The sequence below is a fragment of the Myotis brandtii genome, unplaced genomic scaffold, assembly GCF_000412655.1.
Source record: "Myotis brandtii unplaced genomic scaffold, ASM41265v1 scaffold121, whole genome shotgun sequence".
Classification (NCBI taxonomy): Eukaryota; Metazoa; Chordata; class Mammalia; order Chiroptera; family Vespertilionidae; genus Myotis; species Myotis brandtii.
In genome coordinates, this window is record NW_005354212.1 from 979,483 (window position 1) to 985,281 (window position 5,799).

Here is a 5,799-nt window from a genome sequence, read left to right on the forward strand (position 1 = left end):
CAGCCTGGCTTGTGGCTGAGCAGAGCTCCCCCTGTGGGAGTGCACTGACCACCAGGGGGCAGCTCCTGCATTGAGCGTCTGCCCCCTGGTGATCAGTGTGTGTGTCATAGTGACCAGTCATTCCCAGTCGTTCTGCTGTTAGGGTCAATTTGCATATTACCCTTTTATTATATAGGATAGAGGCTTGGTGCATGGGTGGGGGCCAGCTGGTTTGCCCTGAAGGGTGTCCCGGATCAGGGTAGGCATCCCACTGGGGTGCCTGGCCAGCCTGGGTGAGGAGCTGATGGCTGTTTGCAGGCTGGCCAAGCCCCCCAGCCACCCAAGGTCCCAGTGGAGGCCGGCTGGAAGCAGGTATCTGGGGTTTGTTTATCTTCTATAATTGAAACTTTGTTGCCTTGAGTGGAGCTCGGAGCAGGCCAGGGCCTGCGGGAAGCTTGGCTTCCTCCATCGCTGGGGCAACCAAGCTTCCTGCTTGCTCCAGCTCTGTGACTGCTGGCCGCCATCTTGGTTATGTTAATTTACATATAGTCGCTCTGATTGGCTGGTGGGCGTGGCTTGGGGCATAGCAAAGGTACGGTCAATTAGCATCTTTGTCTTTTATTAGTGTATATATATATATATCCTTTTTCTATATTAAAAAGACATTAACTTATATTGCAATATCATTGCATTTGTTCCAATATGGACTAAAGTGCTATAACAAACTTCAAAATACTGTGACTTGAGTATGAAAGAAATTTATTTCTTCTTAATTTAACAATATGAAAGTAAGAGGACTGGAGATGTCAGGATGATTCTGTCATCCTTGACATGCGGCTTCCAAACTTGCTCTGTTTTTTATATTTCACACTAAGCTAGAAGGAGGAAATACAGATGCTTAGGTGAGTACTCTTTTAAGAGAAGTCCCAGATTTGCACACATGTCATTGGCAGGAACATAGTCACGTTGCCACATCTGGCTACCAAGGAGACTAAGTGAAGAATGTACCGATCTGTAGCTCTTCCAAAATGGTGAAACCTTTGCATGCCTAGTAAAAAGCCAACTTAAAACTTAGTGGCTTAAATCAGCAATTACATGATGATTTCTCAAACTTTCAGAAGCTCAGAAAATTAGAAAGTGTTAAGTTTGTTGATTTGAGAAAAGAGGGAGAGAGATAAAAATATTGATGTGTGAGAGAGATATCACATTGGTTGCCTCCCATATGTGCTCCATCCATTCCCCCTACCGATGGAGCCCAAAACCTGAGTATGTGCCCTGACAGGGAATCAAACCCATAATTTTTGGTGTATGACTCCAACTAAGTCACACTGGCCAGAAATTAGCTCATAGCTTTGACTTAATGTCTCTCCTGATGTTGTAGTGAGAAAGTTTCCTGATTTAGAATAGAGCTGTGGGACGATGGAACAGCTGGCATCTGGTCAGACATTTTCCTCTCCTGTTATTCCACAACTTCTACATATAGTTCCTTCACATGTACCAGCTGGTTCTCTCTATCAACATGGTAGCCTTTGGGCAGTTGGATTGTTTACATGGCAGGCCAGTGCTCCATAGGGAGAGCTTCCCAAGCTCCTTTCCCAAGAAAGGAGGCAGAGGATTCATTGCCTTAAGAAGTCACTTTAGTAAGCCTTAAGAAATCACCTATTGATCACCAGTGTACTCTATTAGTGGATACAGACAAAACCCATCATATGTATGAGGATAAGACATAGAATCCACCTTTTAGTAGAAATATTTCAAAAATGTATGGCCTAATTTTAACATTGTCATGTTTAGTAAAAGGAAGAATGGGGGAGTAGAAATTGAAAAATACTTTTTAGTCTCTGTTCAACAATCTCTGTCCCATAGACATACATACACACACACACACACACACACACACACACACACACACACACACACAACCACACACATACTTTATTCAGAAAGTTAATCCAAGGTCCCACTCACTTTTTGTATCTGGCTCAGAGCTAAAAATCTAATGCTCTTATTTGTGTTAATTTCAAGGATAAAAGGATAAATTCTTGGGATTGGGGAACTAATAATATAAAAGACAAACACACCAATATTCATGGAAGACTAGGAATAAGAAAACTTAAATAAATAAACTACAATTTGGAAAGGGAAAGGGAAGTTCTGGCAACATTCAGTTGACTATCACAGTGTCAAGTTCTGCTTGAAAGAAGCCTCCTTGCCCCAGAGGGAGTAATTTCCTAGGTTAATCCTGTCTTGTCAACCTTGATTATTCTTTATAGAAGGAAATCCCTTCCCCACAGTCCTTCATGGCCCCTACTTAGCCCTTCCCAAGTTCTCTCCTACCTATTATGCCCTATAACCACTCTTTAAGCAGGTATTGGAGAACATGGAGGTTTGATGACCTGATTTTTGTTTTGGAGATGGAACAAGCATGGGCTATTAATAGCTGTGTTTAGGCTTGAAATTTATTTGACAAAACAATTTCATCCAAAATGTAGTAGTCTCTTACATATTTTGCTTCCAACCAGTACTATGTGAAATAATTATTCACAAACATCCCTTCAGGTTACAGTTCCTAAACTTGCTGATATTTTTCTTGTTTACATAGTATAGTTTCTGAACTTTGTCACTCTATCCTCTGTGCCCTGTAATGGGGGCTCCCTTGAGGGATTTGTAACCATGAGTTCATGTGGGAAGACAACACATTTAATCTGATTTTTGCTTCCAGTCTGCTTTTGGCATAATGGCCAAGGATATAAGCCACAAAAGAATAGATGGACTGTTTTAGAAACTTAAGGAAAAAAAATCAAACCTTACCAGTTATTCAAGAACCAATCAATGAGCACACTTTTTAATTATCAGGAAGTAACTAATTAATTTTTCTAATGTGGACAAGTTTTTGGAGTAATGGTAACATTCATGCAATGCTAAAGGAAGTTTACTTTTATTATTTTTAGAATAAAATGGTAATAGATGTCAAAATCCTCAAAATATAAATACACTTTTAATGGTAAGTTATAACCCTTGGGTAAATAAATAAGTAGTATTGTGCAAGTTTAAGAAATTTATCTATAAAAGTGTTCATCAAAATGCTTTTAGCAAAAGAAAACACTGCAACTTCTTAACAGTCTCTCAAAGAGTGAAACAGTCCCTCTTTGTGATACATGCATACAATGGAATCGTGGGTAACATTAAAATTTGTGTTATACATATATATTTATTTGAGTAAAATAATACCAATGGTTTTTAAGTGAAAAAGTTATAAGATCACATATAATATACATATATACACATGTATTTACACATGTAGAAAACAAATATTGGGTCAAGTAGTGAGCGATGGCTTACTTCCACCAATATTTGAAGAAGTTTATGGATTAGGAAAAGTAATTAGGTTAATTGAATTAACTAGCTGAGCCACATCAAAAAATATTGTGAATAAATTATGTGCTGAATACAATTAGCTATGTAATTAGAAATTTTCAAAAGGATATCTTTTTGCTGCAGCTGAGTGTTTTATTGAGACTGTACTTAATTGTATTATATTGGTTAATTTGATATCTGAATAAAATTTAATCAAGAAACATGATAATTAACATTACTAATTTGTACCTATTTATAAGATATAGTTAATTGCTTTACATTTTCATTCTGAAATAAAAATTTTAAAATTTAGAAATCATGTAGATAAACATATATATATTCATATATATATATATATATACACACACAAATATTGATTATCTATATGTTTAAATATAAATCAAGGCAGCATCTGTTATCTCTCTGTAGTTTGGCTAAAATATTAATCCATGTCATTATGTTCTATAATACTCATCTTCAATTTGAAATGTGTAGGGTAAGTCACCTAGTTAAGTGAAAGCTTGATAACCTAATATAACAAGCTTGAACATTTGTTTTATGTGGCAATTGGCTCACAAATGTCTGCCTGGGCAGATGGTATTGGTTTTAAAAGAAAAACAGTTTGCCTGAAGAATTTCAGAAAAATCTGGGCATCATTTTCAGACTCTGGTAAAGGAGAAAGGTGTCATTTCCTTGACAGCCCTGGTGGTTTCCTCTTACTGTGTGCATGGCAGATGCCATGAACAGATCGATGTGTAAAGAAAGGCGATGTACAAGAAAATAATACATTAAAACTCATTCTCTGGAGAAAGACATGCTCTGTTGGGAGCCACTCAGAAACAATTTTTGGTGTATAGAGAATGCATAACATTCTTAATATATGTCCTTTTTAATGTAGTGGGTCTAGATTCACATATGTGGTTCTTGCCTGAATGGGAAGAAAAACATTGTGGCTCAATGACAGGTAGCCTTTCAGGAATAAATATCAGAAATGAATCAGTCTTAAATACAACATGCAGAATAAAATGTACCTTATTATTTCACTTATTTGTCCTCTTGGCTTGGGTCCTCATAACTAAATCCTAATAATGGAATCATCCATTACTGTCAAAAACAAATAAACAAAATAAAACAACAAACATCGCTGAAGACTTAACAGCATGAATTAAAATGGGAAGGCTATATTTTTGTGTTTTGTATTTTCATGAACTTTTATTTTTATCTTTTTTTTCAAGAATATGAAATCAGGGAGATCTGATCCATTTGTGAAAGTAAAATTCTGTGTTTTTTAAAAAATTTTACTAAGGTTGTTGTTTCATTGACCCAGAGTATTTTATTTATTTATTTTTCTGGTGACTAGAGAAATGACTGCAAACTATTAATGCAGAGAACAGAACACATATTTCAAATTTCTGGTATCTTCACCATGCCTGAATGAGTGTTTTCACTCACAACATGAATCAAGTTCCTCAACACTAACAGGGAAGCACCGATATCAATCATGATGATACGCCGATGCCAGTCATGATGAGCACTATTTAAAAACCAAGGGCCCTACTTACACTCAATTTAGCACTGCACAGAAAAGGCAACCAAGGTGCTGGGCCAGCAAAGGGCTGTGAGACTGCCATCCCTGAAAGCCACAGAGGAAGGACCAAGGGAAATGCCAGGCTGCATTTACCCCACACAACACCAAGGTAAACTTGTATAAATGGCAATTAAATGTGTCCCCTTATTCACACAAAAAATGAACCTCCTGAGGAGAGTCTCCACAAATTGTGCATAGAAATAGGTCAACTACAATCTTCGATTGACTAAGGTAAATGTTAAATGCAACGACAGGATAAAATGATCTTCATCTTCAATTTCCTCTTCAACTTACTTCCATTTGGGTTATTATTTTAGTGAAGAAAATGGAAGCTAAATAGAGTATGCTGATTTATGCTTCTTTTCTGTCACTTTTACTATCACAACACTCTTTCTAAAGACAATGGATACATAACTTCTTTTTTTAAATTGTTTAAAGTAGTACAAATTGTTGGTTATGCTTATATGCATGCATACAAGTACTTCAGTTGATCGCTTACCTCCCCTCCCCCAACCCTCCTTAGCCTTCCTGCTGTAGTCTGACAGTCTGTTTGATGCTTCTCTGCCTCTGTATCTATTTTTGTTCATCAGTTTATAATGTTTTTTTATTATCCATAAATGAGTGAGATTATATGGTACTTATCTTTCACTGACTGGCTTATTTCACTCAGCATAATGCTCTCCAGTTCCATCCATGCTGTTGCAAATGGTAAGAATTCCTTCTTTTTTATAGCGGTGTAGTATTCCATTGTGTAGATGTACCACAGTTTTCTAATCCAGTCATCTGCAGATGGGCATTTAGGCTGTTTCCAAATCTTAGCTATTGCAAATTGTGCTGCTATGAACATAGGGGTGCATATATCCTTTCTGATTGGT